Raw genomic sequence first — 18166 nt, 5'->3', positions numbered from 1 at the left:
ATATCATAAATTGGTTAATGTTCTATTGAATCACTTCAATCAGTTCAATCTCCACAGAGATCGCAAGTGGTTCATGACCTGCAAACCTCTATGGAGTCAGCTATGCATGATTCATCAGTTTCAATCTCAGAAACTTTTAATCATACTCCACAGAAATGGAAGGACTTAAGTGAGGTCTATGCTTAATGCAAAATGAGTATTATCGAACCTGAAAGTTACAATGAAGGAGCTAAAGATGAAGCTTGGAACAAGGCTATGACTGAAGAGATATCAATGATAGAGAAGAATTCCACTTGGGAATTGGTTGACAGACCAAGCAGCAAACCAATTGTGGGAGTGAAGTGGATATATAAAACAAAGCTAAACTTCGATGGCTCCATTCAAAAACATAAGGCAACTTGTAGCCAAGGGTTACACACAGAAACCAGGGATTGATTTCAATGAAACCTTTGCTCCAGTAGCAAGGCTAGACACTATTAGAACTCTCATTGCACTAGCTGCACAGAAAGGCTAGAAACTGTGTCAATTGGATGTCAAATCAGCTTTCTTGGATGGCATTCTTGAAGAAGAAGTCTATGTAGATTAACCTGAAGGTTTTGTGATTCAAGGAGCTGAAGATTAAGTGTATAGATTAAGAAAAGCTCTCTATGGACTCAAACAGGCTCTAAGGCCCTGGTATAGCGAAATTGACACTTACTTAACTCAGTGTGGTTTCCATAGAAATCCAAGTGAAGCAACTATTTATGTGAGATCCAAAGAAGGTGTTGGAACTCTAATTGTGTCAATCTATGTAGATGACGTAATATATACTGCAAGCAGTGATGAAATGATGGAAGAATTGAAGGCTGAGATGATGTGCAAGTATGAAATGTCAGACTTAGGCCCTTCTCCACCATTTCCTTAGCATGGGATTAACACAAACTGAAGGAAGCATATTCATACACCAGAAGAAGTATGCTCTCACTCTTTTAGATAAATTTGGGCTCAAAGATTGCAAGTCAGTGAGCACTCCTTTGGTTGCCACTGATAAATTACAAAGGGAGGATGGAACTGAAGCTGTAGATGAAAGCTTGTACAGGAAAATTGTTGGAAGTCTCTTATACTTAACTGCAACTAGGCCTGACATTATGTTTTCTGCTAGCCTACTTGCAAGGTTCATGCACAGTCCTTCTAAGTAGCACTATGAAGCTGCTAAAAGAGTTCTAGGTACATACAAGGAACAATTGACTATAGAATTGAGTATGTAGCTGGAAAATCTACACTATTGATTGGTTACTGTGATAGTGACTGGAGTGGATTTGAAGAAGACATGAAAAGCACCTCAGGATATGCATTTTCATTTGGAAGTGGTGCATTTTCGTGGGCATCAGTCAAACAACATAGTGTGGCCCTTTCAACAGCAGAAGCAGAGTATGTGAGTGCAGCAGAAGCTACAACACAAGCCATTTGGCTCAATTTTGTTCTTGAAGATTTTGGAGAAGAACATACTACTGCAACAACTGTGTTTTGTGACAACACTTCAGCTATAGCCATGTCTAAAAATCCAGTTTTTCACCAAAGAAGTAAGCATATTCGTAGGAAGTTTCATTTTATCAGAGATGCAATTCAAAATGGTGAGATTAATTTGGTTTGCTGCAAAGGTGAAGAACAAATTGCTGACATCTTTACCAAGGCTCTCTCCAAGGACAGATTCAGTTATTTGAGAAGTCTACTTGGTGTGAAATCAGCTAACACTTTAGAAGGGAGTGTTGAAATGTAAATTGACTAGCTAATTTCTGGTTAGTTAGTAAGTTTTTACTCTTAGCTTTATTAAGCATTATGTTAGTTAATTGTCTTGAGCTCATATGCCAAGTGTAAGGTGTAAAGCAGTCAGTTAGTTTCCAACGGTTCTTAGGCCTTGTACTGCCATGCGTCACATTCACATTGGCCTTTATAATTCAAAGGTACTGATTGGCTGATGTAATGAGAGAATGAGAAATATACAAAAGGTGTGATCTCTGCAACGGTTCACCAAATTGCACCAGAGAACATTTCCAAAATTCTGTTTTCTCGTAGCTACCTCTCTCACTCTCTCTAGATCTCTAGCTCCCTTTGGAATCCAAATATTAACAAGATGCATATTCAAATTCACGTTTTGGAGCAGCCCATTTGATGTCTTCCTTGGATACGCCTAATGAGCCATGCATTAGCCACATTAGCCTAGAGCCTTGCCTTCTCATCTCCATTTCATATTCTTCAGTAATATTGCTGATGAGAGAAGAGAGAGAGAGAGAGAGAGAGAGAGAGAGAGAGAGAGAGAGAGAGAGAGAGATCAAACAGTAGCAAAAATGCATGGTAATAGATGATGTATCTTAGGATAATTGCTCAGAGAAAATAGAATAGTTTAGACTATCTCTTGTGTCAAAGAAAAACAAGATACATGCTAACGTGAGGGATACGCATTTATATAATGAGTTGTGCGAGTACGAGAATTTATCTTGGGGCCAAAGTTGGCGAAATTGTTCAAGTGGTGAGCCAGCAATTATGAAGCTCTCCGACCACGATAGCTTTTCGCAGAAGGCAGTTATCCGATGGAAACCATAACAGGAAAAGCCATCCGGGGCACGAGCAGCTTTGAGTTTTTGTTATGGTGGTAGAGTAACAAGGGTTCGAGAAGCAAATTCCATGTCCTCTACAAGTTTCTGTGGGACGCCATGGTTTGAGACTTGGAATATACCCCAAGTCCTGCATGCATGGCCTATGAGTTCAAGGGCATTGGGGTCAGTGAGATAGATTATTGGCACAGTTTCTGAGCAAGATATGATGAGTATCCAACGACGGATACTCGTTGATTTGTGATGTCTGTGGGAGTATACATTTTCGTCTCCAATCAGGGCACGGCACGTGGAAAAGAAGATTATCTCTTAAATTAATTAATTAAATCAGTTTATCTAGCTAATTAATTAATTGGGATAAATATCTTAATTAATATGATATTATCTTTATTTAAAGAGATAATATCATTAATTCAGATATTATCCTAATAAAGAGAAGATAATATTATTTAATTCAGATATTATCTTCTTAAGAGATAATATCATTAATTCGGATATTATCAAGTCCGACTCGATCCCTACGAAACCCTAGCCCCGAGGCTCCTATAAATAGACGACCTCATTCATCATTCAAGGTACTTCAAAAAACCTGCTCCTTATACCCGAGAAAAATAGCCGAAGCTCTCTCTCCCTCTCCACTCTCCATATTTTCTCTACATGGCTCCGGCCACCACACACGGCTCCGGCCACCCGGTTTACACCCTACATACAACCAGTCTTTCTTACAGGAATCGAGGAAGAGAGAGAAGGAAGATCGAAGGTTGAGGGCTCCAGAAGCAATATTCTCCCGTGAGATTATTTGCACAAACAATGTCCATGCATAGTCGTCCGGTAGCTCATGCAAGGAGTTGAAGTCATCCGGTTGTTGCTTATGGAGATTCACGGGTGGGATTTATAGACATTGGAGAGTTCTCCTGTTGACAGAGTGAAACAAACAAAGCTATTTGCTATGTGTGGAGAAAGAAGAGAGAGGGAGAGTTGTGTGGGGAGGAATTTGTGCATACTATATAGCGAGTATATATATAGAGATGGAGTCTTCTTTTAAAACAAAACAGTCTTTAAAGCATGTGTCTCTTTTTTATTTTTTCATTTTCATCATTTTTTTCGCATTTTGAATCAAACTGCTTTTGGCTCCTCCTCATTTATTTTGGCTCCTTTTTAATGAATCTGTCAACTTCTTCTTACTTGACAGATGTGCATCCTCTCATTTTCTTTTTGATCATTTTTGCTCCTTCAGCTGCTACTCATTTATACATTTTAATTACTCTCATTTTGGATCTATTCTTTTAATTTTTCATAATTTTCTCTCTCGTTTAAGTTTATGCATGCACAACGAAACTGATCCAATAGAGAGAGCCATCATTTTCCACCTAATCAGCATAAGGTCAAAGACCAAAAAAGTAGTACTTAATTGTACAATAATGTGATTAAAAGTTATCAAAATTACATACTAATTTTACAATAATGTAATTAAAAGTAGTACCGGCAATTCCCTTTGCCGTTACCACCGTCGGCCAGCTGCAGCCGCCACCCATCGTCGGCCAACCGGGAACCAACTCAGTCCCTTTATCCATCCTTAAAAAATAGAAGATTTTGTGTCATTCAAGAGATTCAAACCTTGACCCTCAAAGGAGGAAACCTCACTCACAAACCACTACATCAAACTTGTTTTTGTGATATTTATTCAATCACACAATATTTATATAAATAATCAGCATTTTTCAATTTTTTTTTAATTTCAACATAGATTCACTCAAAAACTGCAAACTGCAACAAAAATACAATGTAGATATCAATGATCTAAACCAAAACAAAAAATGCCAAAATAAAAAATCTAAAATAAAAGCTACAAACAAAAACATAAATTCAAAAAAAAAATATTCAAAAATAGCAACAAAAACAAAAACTACACTGCTGAGTGTGGGAAAAAATAAGGGCTTGTCCAATGTAGGTCCCTACAATTTCTATTTCCTAGACATATACCAATCATTCTATAAATCTTTGTGTAAAACCCAATTTCAAACTTAAAAGACCAGTAGGCACTACTACAAAAAGTGAAAAAGACGACCAGAAAACAACGACGGTCTAAGTGAAAACCGTCGTGGTTTTTAAAAAGACGACGGTTCTAAAAACACCGTCGCGTAATACCACCTTAGACAACTAAAAATGGAGATTCAAATGGCTGTTCAAAAACAACGACGTACCTAATTAAACAACCGACGCCTATTTGAAACAGATTTCCGCAGTGTAAAATCAAAGCCAACAAAGAACGGCGGAAGTTATGAATCGGCCGACGTAGAAATTAAAGACGACGATTTCAATAAAAACCGCCGTTTTTACTCATAAAATAACACGACGAGGTTTTCGTATAAGACGCCGTATAATTACAAACAAATCCACGGCGTCAAAATAAAAAATACCGTCAAAATAAAAAAAATACAACGCCGTGATAGCATCTACAACGACGGCTCTCTCGTGTCATTGATATACGACGTTAACTTAAATTGTTCTATAAAATTTAACGTCGTATTTATTCATTTTATACGTCGTACCTTTAATTTAAACCTAACGACGTTAATTTAAATATTAAACCTAACGACGGTTATATTAAACCTAACGACGTTAATTTAAATATTGAAAAGCAACTTTTCGACTCACACATGCACAGTTTCCAAACCCGATTAAAAATTTGAATCTACAAGAGAAAACTTTTCGTCTTTTTTCCTGTCAGAGCACTGTCAGAGTATCTCATCGTCTTCCTCTCGTCTTCTTCGTCGTCTCTGAACTTAAAGATCGATCGTCTTCCTCTTGATTTCGTTGCACGCAATAGGTAACTTTCATTTTCACTATTTTGGTTACTGTTTTGCATGCTCATACGTTTTTTGTTTGAAAAATCTTTTTACCTTTTTCTGGCCAAAATCATTTTACTTCTTTCCAAGTTTGATAAAATATACAGACAAAGAGGGAAAGTTTCCAACTTTGAAGACACCTACCTCAACTAAATAAGACGACGGTAGCTTCTTATTTACGTGGTTAAATATGTAGACCACGACGGTTCGTCAGTTGTTCTAGCGTCGTCTGAAAATTGACAAAGTTGTTTTTAAAATAAAGTCTTTTTTTATTTGCTTGTTTAATTGCAGGTTTGATTTCTCTGAACAATGGTTTTTGTTTTTTCCTTATTTGATAAAATATAAAGAAAAAGAAACTAGGGTTGGTACATAATATAGACGACAGTCTGTCTTATTGTTTTACGTCGTGTGAATGTTAATACCACGACGGTTTATTACTATTGACGTCGTATGAAAATCAATACCACGACGTTATATAAATAATGGTTTTACCACGACGGTTTATTACTATTTACGTCGTGTGAACATAAATACCACGACGTTATATAAATATTGGTTTTAAACATTTATTACGTCTGAGATTATTTCATTGCGTCGTTTAAAATCATATCATACGTCGTATTTTATTAATAACCGTCGTTTGTTTTCTTAATCTTTTCCTGAAATATTTTCACTTGCAGTTTTGTCAGTTAAAATGGTTTCTCAACAACAAACTAAGGATTCTAGCTCCAAGAAGCTTGGAATGGTAGCTCCTCAAGACAAGTCTTCGAAGGAGATGAAGTCTTCGAAGAAGATGAAGTTTGCTTCATCATCTGCTGAGACAGAACCAACAAGCCAGACAACAATCTCTGATGATTCAAAGACTTGTCGAGGTATGAGCACAATGCCTCGTGTTGTGAAGAGAAAGCTTCAGAAACTGAGGCCAATTGTTGAGTACAATAAAATGGGGAAAGGTATTGGCCAAGCACATAGTGAAATGCAGTCGTACATTGGTGTCTTGGCTCGCTCCAGAGTTCCCCTTGTGGACAAGAAATGGTCCCAAATCCCCAAGGATGTTAAAGAGCAGATATGGGAGGCAGTTGACATGGCTTTTGTCGTAGGTCAAGGGGGCAAGAAATCTGTTTTAGCTTCAGCTGCCAAGAAATGGAAGGATTTCAAGTCTACACTAACGAGGCATTATATCCTTCCATACACCAATGACAGGGAGAAATTAAGCCAACCCCCCGAAACATATAAATTCATAGAGAAAGCACAATGGGATGCCTTTGTAGCTTCAAGGCTTTCCAAATATTTTGAGTCTGTGCATTCTCAACATGCACAGATTAGGGAGAAACTCGAGTACAATCATCGATTGTCTCGAAAAGGATATGCTGGATTGGAGGATGAATTGGAGAAAACCATGCCTGGGGTAGAAATTGATCGATCTACCTTATGGAAGAGAGCTAGACAGGACAAACATGGTAACATCCCGATCCAAAGGTGGCAGAGAAAGCAAAATTAATTGTAAGCCTACTCACTCTGTTTTAAATTTTTATTAAACTGTGAATAATTCTTATTACGTCTTATGTTATATTTTTTTGTCGTGTGAATGATATTACCACGTCGAAACTTTTTAAAAAACGTCGTTAAAGGTCTAAATCAGGAATCACTACTCTGTTTTCTTTAATTATAGCATAAGATGTTGGTGGTTCATTTTCGCGTCGTGTGAATGATATTACCACGTCGAAAATTTTTAAAAAACGTCGTTAAAGGTCTAAATAGGAAAAACTACTCTGTTTTCTTTAATTATAGCATAAGACGTCGGTGGTTCATTTTAGCGTCGTGTGAATGATATTACCACGTCGAAAATGTTTAAATAACGTCGTTAAAGGTTTACATAGAAATCACTATGTTTTCTGTCATTATAGCATAAGACGTCGGTGGTATAACTACCGTCGTGATAAGTTATAATAATGTCGTTTGTATATAATTAACCGTCGTGTGTTTTTTTTAGGATGATTTGCAGAAACAAGTCTCGGAAGGCAAAGTCCGAGTAGATGGCAGCAAGGATGTGCTGACCATGGCTTTGGGCCCCGAGCATCCTGGCAGATTGAGAGGAGTAGGTGCTGGGATTTCCCCAAAGCAGTATTTCAATTTACCCAAACCACAGAGGGTTAGCTTTGACGACCGTTTGAAGGAGAGGTTAAGAGTTCTCCTTCAAGAAGAGACTAAAAAGATGGAGGCTAAGGCAAAGGAAGAGGCCTTAAGGATGGAGGCTAGAACAAAACAATTGGTGGAGGCTGAGAGGGAGCATTTCCTGAGTCAGCTTTCCCAATTAATTCCCAATTTTGATCCAAACATTCTTAAACAAAGAATTAGCCAAAGCCCCAAAAATCCAATGTCTGACAAAGCTAGCTGCTCTGGAGGTGATGTGAGATCCCTACATTTTGAGGATGATACTGCCAAAAATGGGAAACATCAGGAAGATGAAGAGAAGGAAGAAGAAAAAAAAAGATGAAGAGAAGGAAGAAGAAAAACATGACGACAAGGCATGTTCACATAACTTTGCCTTTTTTATTTGTTTTTCAAAATTTCAGACGTCGATATTTTTCTTTAAACCGTCGTTTGTTTACAAATTAGACGGCGGAATTTTTTTAAGACGTAATAAAATATTCACCACGACGGTTTTTTCACCGTCGTTTAAATTCTTTTCAGACGACGTTTTATTCCTTAAACCGTCGTCTTTATTTAATTACCACGTCATTTTTTTTATTTCTTTAAACAGGTTATTGAAGTTGGTGATTATTCAAATATGGAGGCGCCATCTTCTTTTAAAAGCCTTTGTCGTTATGTGGAAACGACACTCCTGCCTGAGGATAAGATCTTGGAATTTACAATTGATAAGGAGGTGTTTGGGAGTGTTCGCGATACCTTCCTCCTGCCTGAAGATATTACACAATTTGCAGGCATGGAAGAAATTGGAGCTACTGTGGTGGCTGTATATATGAGGTTTGTCATTCTAAAATAATACGTCGTTGGTTTATATATTGCGTCGTCTTAACTAACTAACCACGTCGTTAGTATGTACCGTCGTGATAAATATATTATAACGTCCTCATCTATTTCAGTACGTCGTGTGAAATATTATAATACGTCGTTTTGTTATACATAACCGTCGTGTGTTTTTTTGTGCTGACTTGTTTATATTATTTTATGTATTTAGGCACTTACATGATGTTTTGAAACAAGCAAAAATTTGCAGCATGGTTGGCTTCATCGACCCTGCTACAGTTAGTGCCAACTCTGGTACAGTAGCTGAGAGATCACGACTGGTAGCAGCTCGACTTCAGAAGACAGACGGAGAACAGATTTTCATGATGCCTTACAATCCAGGGTTAGTCTCCTTAGGATTTTGTTTTTAAGATTTTCAATAAATGACAGCTTATAAACTAACCACGTCGGTGTTTTATTTTATTAAGTCGTTTGAAACAACTAACCACGTAAGTATTTATTTATCGTCGTGATAAATATATAATGTCGTCGTTTTATTATTTATTTCGTCGTGTGAAATATTATAATACGTCGTTTTTGTAAATAACCGTCGTTTTTATATTAATTTTATGCAGCCGTCATTGGATCTTGCTGATTGTAAGAGCAAAGAGGGAAACCGTCTATTTTCTGGATCCTCTGCCAGGTCATCGTGTGGTCGATGAAGAGGCGAAAAACATCGTGAACAGTGCCATAAAAATATATAATTCTCATATAGGCCGAGCAGGACGTAAAGCTGTAATTTGGAAAACTCTCTCAGGCACACCAAAGCAACCCAGCAGTGTCGAATGCGGGTATTACGTTATGCGCTTCATGAGGGACATCATCATGGATCCTTCCTTGGGGTTTGAGAATATGGTAAGAAGAAATTACCTTCATACATTTAACGTCGTTTTTTGTATTATCAACGACAGTCATGTAAAATTACCGTCGTTGAATAGATATACTACGTCGGTTATGAAAAATATCGTCGTCTGTGATTGAATTTCTTTTTATTGATAAACCCTAATAGTCATTGTTTATATGCAGTATGCCAAGGGAAACCAGGAAGCTTCATACCCCCAAGAAGCCATTGATGAAGTCCGGAATGAATGGGCAGAGACTGTTTTCCAATTTATTAAATAGGGCAATTATTGAACACTTGATATTTATGTATAATGTACAAATTTTCTCTATAATATTTAATGTAAAAATTTGTTGAGGTTTTCTTAAATTAAAAAAAAAAAACAAACATACAAATTGCGTAACTGACGTGTAATACTTTTCCAACGACCTAATAAAGTCAAAAACCGTCGTATTTTGTTGTTTCGTTTTAAACAAATACGACGTAAAAGGATTGTTAGACGACGTTCTTTGAACATTGAGTCGTTTATGGTTTACAACATCTTCAATTTCTTAAGGGTTCAGAGTAGTACTTTGTAACTACAGCGGTTAAGTCATGGAATATATATTTTACGTCGTATATTTAAATAGCCGCCATGGTTTCTCATTTTAACGACTTAGTAGTCTATTACAATTTACAACGTCTACAATTTATTAAAACCGACGTGGTTTGTTGTTGTGATAAGAATATTTTATTATTTTTATATCAAAATATTCAAAATAAATTCAAAATAAATCAGAAAAATGAAAAGTCAACTCCTATGAAGTCATTGATATATTTTCTTCCCCATAAACCTTGAAAAAATTCATTTTGAATAACAAAATTTTAAAATGACCATCCAAAACAAAATTGTTTTGATGAGTCATAAAATCACTTCTAGTTTTATGGTTTAGGGTTTAGAGTCTAGGGTTTAGAGATTAGGGTTGTTATTTATTGGGGTTTATTTTAAAAGTAAAATTTTTGGGTAGTCTAGGGTATATGTTAGACTTTAAAACCATAAAACCTTTTATAAACTTAATTTTTTAAATTTTATAATTTAGTTTTAAGGTTTTAGGATATTAATTTTTAACGACGGTGTTTGGGTCGTGGAATACATATTTTACGTCGTTCATTAGAATATCCGACATGGTTTCTACTTTAAACGACGTCATTTTAATATGTTAGTCGTCTATTATAATTTACAACGTCTACAATTTATTAACACCGGCGTGGTTTGTTGTTGTGATAAGAATATTTTATTATTTTTATATCAAAATATTCAAAATAAATTAAAAATAAATCAGAAAAATGAAAAGTCAACTCCTATGAAGTCATTGATATATTTTCTTCCCCATAAACCTTGAAAAAATTCATTTTGAATAACAAAAATTTAAAATGACCATCCAAAACCAAATTGTTTTGATGAGTCATAAAAACACTTCTAGTTTTATGGTTTTGGGTTTAGAGTCTAGGGTTTAGAGATTAGGGTTGTTATTTATTGGGGTTTATTTTTAAAGTAAAATTTTTGGGTAGTCTAGGGTATATGTTAGGCTGTAAAACCATAAAAACTTTTATAAACTTAATTTTTAAATTGTATAATTTAGTTTTGTGGGTTTAGGGTATTAATTTTTAACTACGATGGTTGGGTCGTGGAATACGTATTTTACGTCGTGAAGTAAAATATACGACATGGTTTGGGCTTTAAGCGACGTCATTTTAGTATGTAAGTCGGTTTATATAATTTACAACGTCATTAATTTCTTAACCCCGACGTGGTTTTTCAGTCGTCGTTATATAAAAATATTCAAAATTAATTTAAAATTAATCCGAAAAATGAAGCTTCAAAATGAACGGCCTTACGTTCTTAATCCGAAAAATGAAGTTTTCGTCGTGGAATATTAAATTTACGTCGGTCCTTGTAGAACTTTCGCCTTGGTTTTTCTTTCGACGTTTTAAAGCGCGCGCTCTCTAAAAATTTTCGCGCGACCTAAATTTTTAGATTTGGCTCTTATTCTTATACTTCGAACCTTGAGACCTAAAATTTTCAGATTTCGCCCAACATAACATTTCGCTCTCTCACTTCTGCTCTAATTAAAAGTTGCACTCTCCAGGCTCCGTCGAATCTGTGAGCTCGTCCAACCTGTAAGTACAAACCCTAACTTCCCCTTGTAAATTCATTGATTGATATTAGGTTGTATGCTTTGCGATCAGTTAATAATGTGCTTATAGGTATGGGTTCATGGATTTTCTGTTTAATGGGTTCATGGATTACATTATCTGTTATGTTGAATTTGGAATGGATTTAATTTTGTGGGATCTTTTAATCACCCTATGTTATGTTAAATTGGGAATGGATTTATTGTTTTCATGCTTGGTTTCATGTATATGTTGGTTTCTTGCTTGGTTTCATATATATATGTTGTGTTCTTAATGGGTTTTGTGTTCTTGAATATAAACTGAGACACGACGAATTTTAAGGCATACGACGACGATTACACGACGGTTTTTTTAAACTACCGTCGTTGTATTACTTATACACGACGGTTTTTCATAAACCGTCGTTTGTATTACTTATAATAGACAACGTCTGTTGAAAATCCGTCGTCTATATATGCCAAATACGTCTGTTTTTGTTTAAAACCGTCGTCTCTGTTGTGTATTACTTGCTATTAAATCTTTGTATAATCTGCTATAGTGATGGTCATTGCCTGTATTTTCACTTTATTATAGATAATAGGTTATAGTGTGGGAGATGGATAAGTCATGGATGCACTCGGATAGAAGATCGAAGGCATATGAATTTGGGGTGGAAGCATTTTTGAACTTTGCTGTAGAAAATCTTCTAACTACAACACATATCCGTTGTCCATGTGTTAAATGTGTTAATTTGAAGTTGTTTGGGGTTGGAAGTATAAGGGATCACTTATACTTTAATGGAATTGACCAAAGCTATAAGAATTGGACATTTCACGGAGAACCTTGGGAAGCAACTACTAATGCTAGTTGAAATGTTGAAGAAGATGATGGCCATAGTAGGTACAGTTTTGTGTCTGAAGAAATTGATATGGATGATAATGATTTTGGTGATTTTGGTTCCGATCCGTATGGGTTTGCCAATGTGATTGGGGATGGAGATCAACCAGTGTACCCTGGTTGTAGAAAGTACACGAAGTTATCGGCATTAGTGAAGTTGTATAATTTGAAGGCAAAACATGGGATGAGTGATGTCTGTTTTATAGAATTATTGATACTTCAAGGCGATTTGCTTCGAGAAGGAAATACAATACCAACCTCTATGTATGAGGCTAAAAAGACTTTGTGTGCATTGGGGCTGAGTTATGAGAAAATGCACGCATGCCCCTATGATTGCATCTTGTATAGGAAGGAGTATGAGGATTCAACTAATTGTCCTACTTGTGGTATCTCAAGGTGGAAGCAAGGCAAAGATTCAATCTTGAAAGAGGGTGTGCCGGCGAAGGTGGTGTGGTATTTTCCTCCAATTCCAAGGTTTAAAAGGATGTTTCAATCACATGAGACAGCTAAGAGTTTGACTTGGCATGCTGCTAGAAAAAAATCAATTGACGGTCAGATGTCTCATCCGGCGGATTCCCCGTCTTGGAAACTTCTTGATGATAAATGGCCTGAGTTTGGTAATGAGCCGAGAAACTTGAGATTGGCTCTTTCATCTGATGGATTCAATCCCCACAGTTCTCTAAGTAGCAGATATAGTTGTTGGCGGGTTATCTTAGTTACATATAATCTCCCTCCATGGCTGTGCATGAAACGAAAGTTCATGATGTTAACCTTATTGATTTCCGGTCCTAAACAACCCGGAAATGATATAGGCGTCTACTTGGAGCCTTTGATTGATGATTTAAAATCTTTGTGGGTTGGGATTAGAGGAGTGTATGATGCACATAATGGAGAATACTTTACCCTCAGAGCGGCATTAATGTGGACAATTAATGATTTCCCCGCCTATGGAAACTTATCTGGTTGTGTTGTTAAAGGATATAAAACTTGTCCAATATGCGGCGATGATACACCTAGTCACAGGTTGAAAAATGGCCACAAAATTTGTTACATTGGGCATAGAAAATGGTTACCAATCAATCATCCATATAGGAGGCAACGTGCGGCTTTTAATGGGAAACCTGAATATGGCATACCTCCCGAGCCATTAACCGGAGAAGAAGTGCTGCATATGGTTGAAAATGGTGACAGAGTTTGTTGGAAGAAGAAATCAATATTCTTTGATCTCGAGTATTGGAAATTCCTTCCTGTGAGGCATGCCCTAGATGTTATGCGCATTGAGAAGAATGTTTGCGATAGTATCATTGGTACATTGCTGGAGATCCCTGGAAAAAATAAAGATGGGATTGCTGCTCGATTAGATTTATTGAACATGGGGTCAAAACTGATTTGCAACCCGAGTATGGAGAAAGACGTACTCGTTTGCCTCCTGGGCCTTGGAATTTGTCAAAAGCAGAGAAGAGAGAGGTTTGCAATTCTTTCTATGGTATAAAGGTCCCTGAAGGTTATTCTTCAAATATTAAAAATCTTGTATCTTTACAAGATTCAAGACTTCTTGGCCTTAAATCACATGATTGTCATACCTTAATGCAACAATTGCTCCCTGTGGCAATTCGTTCTGTTTTGGAGAAACCTGCAAGGTATGCAATAACTCGTTTGTGCTTCTTCTTCAATGCTATATGTGCAAAGACTGTTGATGTTTTCAAGCTAGATAAGTTGGAAGAAGATGTAGTAGTTACTCTGTGTTTGCTTGAGAAGAACTTTCCCCCTTCGTTCTTTGATATCATGGTTCATCTAGTAGTACATCTTGTCAGAGAAGTTCGTCTATGTGGGCCAGTATATTTTAGGTGGATGTATCCGTTTGAAAAATATATGAAAGTGCTGAAGGGGTATGTTCAGAATCGTACTCGTCCCGAAGGTTGCATTGCTGAGCGGTATATAGCTGAAGAAGCGGTAGAGTTTTATACTCAGCATTTATCTGATGTTAGTACAGTTGGAGTGCCTTCAAGCCAAAAAATGGGAGTTTCAAAGCCATTATCAGGTTGCACAGTGAGCGTAGTTGATCAGGACCTGTTGAATCAAGCACATCTATATGTCTTGGAGAATACAGAGGAAGTCCTACCTTATATAGAGTACGTATGAGTTTTATTCTTCAAGTTTCCATTTTAAATTATTTCTTATGTTTATCTTATATATTTGGGACCGTAATGCTTGAATTTTTCGTGTCATGTAGGCAACATATGATCCACATCAAGACTGCTTATCAAAAATTTAGAAAGAGAACAAAGTGGCTGCAGGATAAGCACAATAGCACTTTCATTCAATGGCTAAGCTTCAAGGTATATGTTGTTGAATAACATATTTCTCTTTTAATTTTCTTCTTATTTCTATGTTAGATTGAATTAAGATTTGATTAATTTGCAGGTTCAAAGTGAACTTGAGGAAGACAATAATGGCGTATCAGAAAATTTAAGGTGGCTAGCAGCTGGTCAAAACATGGCAGTGCCATTATATAGGAGCTATCTTATTAAAGGTATTAAATTCAATATCAAGGCACAAGATGATGTGCGGACAACTCAAAATAGTGGAGTTTATTTACTTGCACAAACCATGCAAGTTGCTAGTGCCAAGGATAAAAACCCAATTCTCTCAAATATGGGTTTCTATGGTGTCATTAAAGAAATTTGGGACCTTGACTACCAAAAGTTTACAATCCCAGTCTTTAGGTGTGATTGGATAGATAGTTCTGGTCTTGTAGTCGGCGAACTTGGATTTACCCTTGTAGATTTGAGTAAAATTGGACATAGGAATGACCAATTTGTTTTGGCTTCTCAAGTCAAACAAATATTTTTTGTTGACGACCCGATGCATCGTGGTTGGTCGGTAGTGTTATCAATGCCTAATAAAGAATATAATGATGTTATTGGTGATGAAGTCTTAGGTGATGTGATAATTGAGTGTGAGCCATTTACTAGAGGATGCCAAATGTTGACACATTTGATGAACTGGTGGGTGAGTTAGGTGGTCAAAATATTCGAGATGGGTGTGAAGATATATGGATTGAATGATGCTTATGTAATTGGCGGTGTATGACATTCATTTTATAATATATTGTAATGTGATTTCTTCACTTTCATTATACAGGTTTTGGCCACAAAACAATCAGTGCAAAAAATACTGGATCCAGATTACATCATTATATTCTGCATAAAAACAACGTCTGTTCAAATAAAACACGACGTTATGGTTAATCATTTATTCAGCATATTTACCGACGTCTTAAAGCAACGTAACAATGAAGAACCACGACGCTATTGTGAAGCAATTATCCAGGATATCACGTCGGGGAAGGATTAAGAGCAGCCATGTAATCCAAAATAACACGACTCCAATCCCATAATACCGACGTCTAAAAATGAGATTAAATATCTGAACATTAATTTAGAACCGACGTGGTTTAATAAATGCGTCGTAAATAATGACGTTGTTTAGAAGTTCAACGTCAACAACATAAATACATACGTCGTAAATAATGACACTGACAGCTATATCTACGTCATCTTTTTTAGAAAAATCGAAGTGGAAAACTTATTTCACGACGGTCGGTTGTAAATAAGAGACGTAGTAGTTTTCAATAACGTCGTCTTCTCATGTATTTAAAGGCGTAGTAGTTTTCAATAAGAGACAGAGTAGTTTTCAATAACGTCGTGAAAATTATATTTAACGGCGTAATGTTTTAAATATCGTCGTTGTATGCCTATCTTGCGGCCTTTTTCTTCTAATATGTCATATTTTTCCTTTTTAACGCCGGTGATTTGTTTGTGTTGGTCGTCTATTCTCATCCTCGACTATTTTTAAAAACTTATGCAGACTAAACACGTCTGTTTTTATTTTTTTTCGACGTTGTTTTATTTAACAGCGTCTAATTTATCGTCGTTGTTGTTTCTGAAAATAGGACGTATAAATTTTGTAATACGACTCTCATATATTCGTAACCGACGTTGTTTGTTTTTTTCAACGTCTCATATATAAATACATACGTCGTAAATAATGACACTGACAACTATTTCCACGTCATGTTTTATAGAAAAATCGAAGTGGAAAATGTATTATACGACGGCTGTTTTTATATATGCGACGTAGTAGGGATAAATAACGTCGTCTTCTAATTTTCTTAAAGATGTCATATTTTCTGTTGTCGTGAAAATTGTATTTAACGGCGTATTATTTTACTTTTCGTCGTTGTATGTCTATTTTGCGGCCTTGTTCTGTTAATATGTGTCATATTTTTCATTTTTAACGACGGTTTTTTTCGAGAGTTTGTCGTCTATTCTCATCCCCGACTGCTTTTTTCGTTCTTTTTGTAGAATAAAGACGTCGTTTTGTATTTGTGGACGACGTTGTATAGTTTAACAACGACGGTGATTTATCGTCGTGGTTTATGAGGGAAAAGATGACGGTGGATTCCACGACCACTGAAAAACTCAATACACGACGGTGATTTACCGTCGTCCTTTTGCTTATTTGTAGTAGTGAGGATATAAGAGGTCGTAGTATTCATATATTTTTACATCCTTGCCATCAGACTTCATATTTTATTTATAATTTATTCCAAGCATTTCATTAAGTGCCATAATTGTAATTAAAACTCCCTATTAATAGCATATCAATCACCCCATTTCTTTTGGTTGTCATTCCCTCTAAAAATATAGGTATATTATTTACCAAAAACAATTAACAAAAATAGGTCAATTACTTTGTAATTGAAATTTTCGTACATTTTTCATAAATTAAAAATAGATACACAATAATTTATAGAAAATAGATACGTTGTATAATTGAAATTTATGCACATTTTTTATAAATTAGAAATAGGTACATTACATAGAAGAAAAAAAGAAGTTCATTAAAAAAATATTTTAAAAACAAAACAATAAATAGATTATCAAATTATTTTTCAACATAATTATAATGTACACTATTATTCATAAAACTATAATAAAAAAGAATACTAGTCGTATAATTCATGAAAAGAAAACAACATTAATTCCTAAATTTAATATTGAATTTAAATTATTAATACTTTAAATAGATTACTAGTCGTAATTCATAGAAGAAAACACCATTAATTCAAAAATAGATTACTAGTCATAAAATAGATTACTAATACTTTAATGTGGAATTTAATATTTAATTTCAAATAAGTTTTTAAATTAGTTCCTACATCCATTACAACTATTTAGAGATATTACCAAATTCAACGAGTGTCATTAATTACACCCCCCCATAACACATTAGCTTATAAATAGGGGTAGTTTTGGAATCCAAAAAATACAATAAATCAGATTTTAAAGAAAAATACAATAAATCAGATTTTAAGTTATATTAGGTAACTTGCTTAGTTGGATCCTAGTTATTGGGTATTATTTGAAAAAATTGGGTATTTTACATAGAAAACTAAAGGAAAGGGTTGTAGGTAATTTAAAATAAATTTTATGGGTCTAAGTTCAATTTACTAAAAAAATAAACATATTAATAAGTGAGGAACCAAAATGCAAAACCATGATAAAAGTACTAAAACAGAAACTTCTTCTTACTTGACGGATCTGCATCCTCTAATTTACTTTTTGATCATTTTTGCTCCTTTTTAATGTAACTGCCAACCTATTTTCTTCATAGATATAATCCTCTCATTTATTTATTTTTATCGTTTTCTTCCCTCTTTGTCATCAATTCAGCTGCTACTCATTTATACATTTTCATTACTCTCTCCTTTTGGATCCTCTCTTTTAATTTTTCAT

At 35.4% G+C, this 18166-nt stretch overlaps 1 pseudogene; it reads right to left on the bottom strand.

Moving 5' to 3' along the window:
* Positions 1 to 2105: 2105 nt before the first annotated feature.
* On the bottom strand, positions 2106 to 3596 carry LOC117613251 (annotated as a pseudogene).
* Positions 3597 to 18166: the final 14570 nt, after the last annotated feature.

This window comes from Prunus dulcis, unplaced genomic scaffold, assembly GCF_902201215.1.
Source record: "Prunus dulcis unplaced genomic scaffold, ALMONDv2, whole genome shotgun sequence".
Lineage (NCBI taxonomy): Eukaryota > Viridiplantae > Streptophyta > Magnoliopsida > Rosales > Rosaceae > Prunus > Prunus dulcis.
The sequence above is the reverse complement of the archived record's forward strand: the minus strand, read 5'-3'. Positions and strand labels throughout refer to the sequence as shown.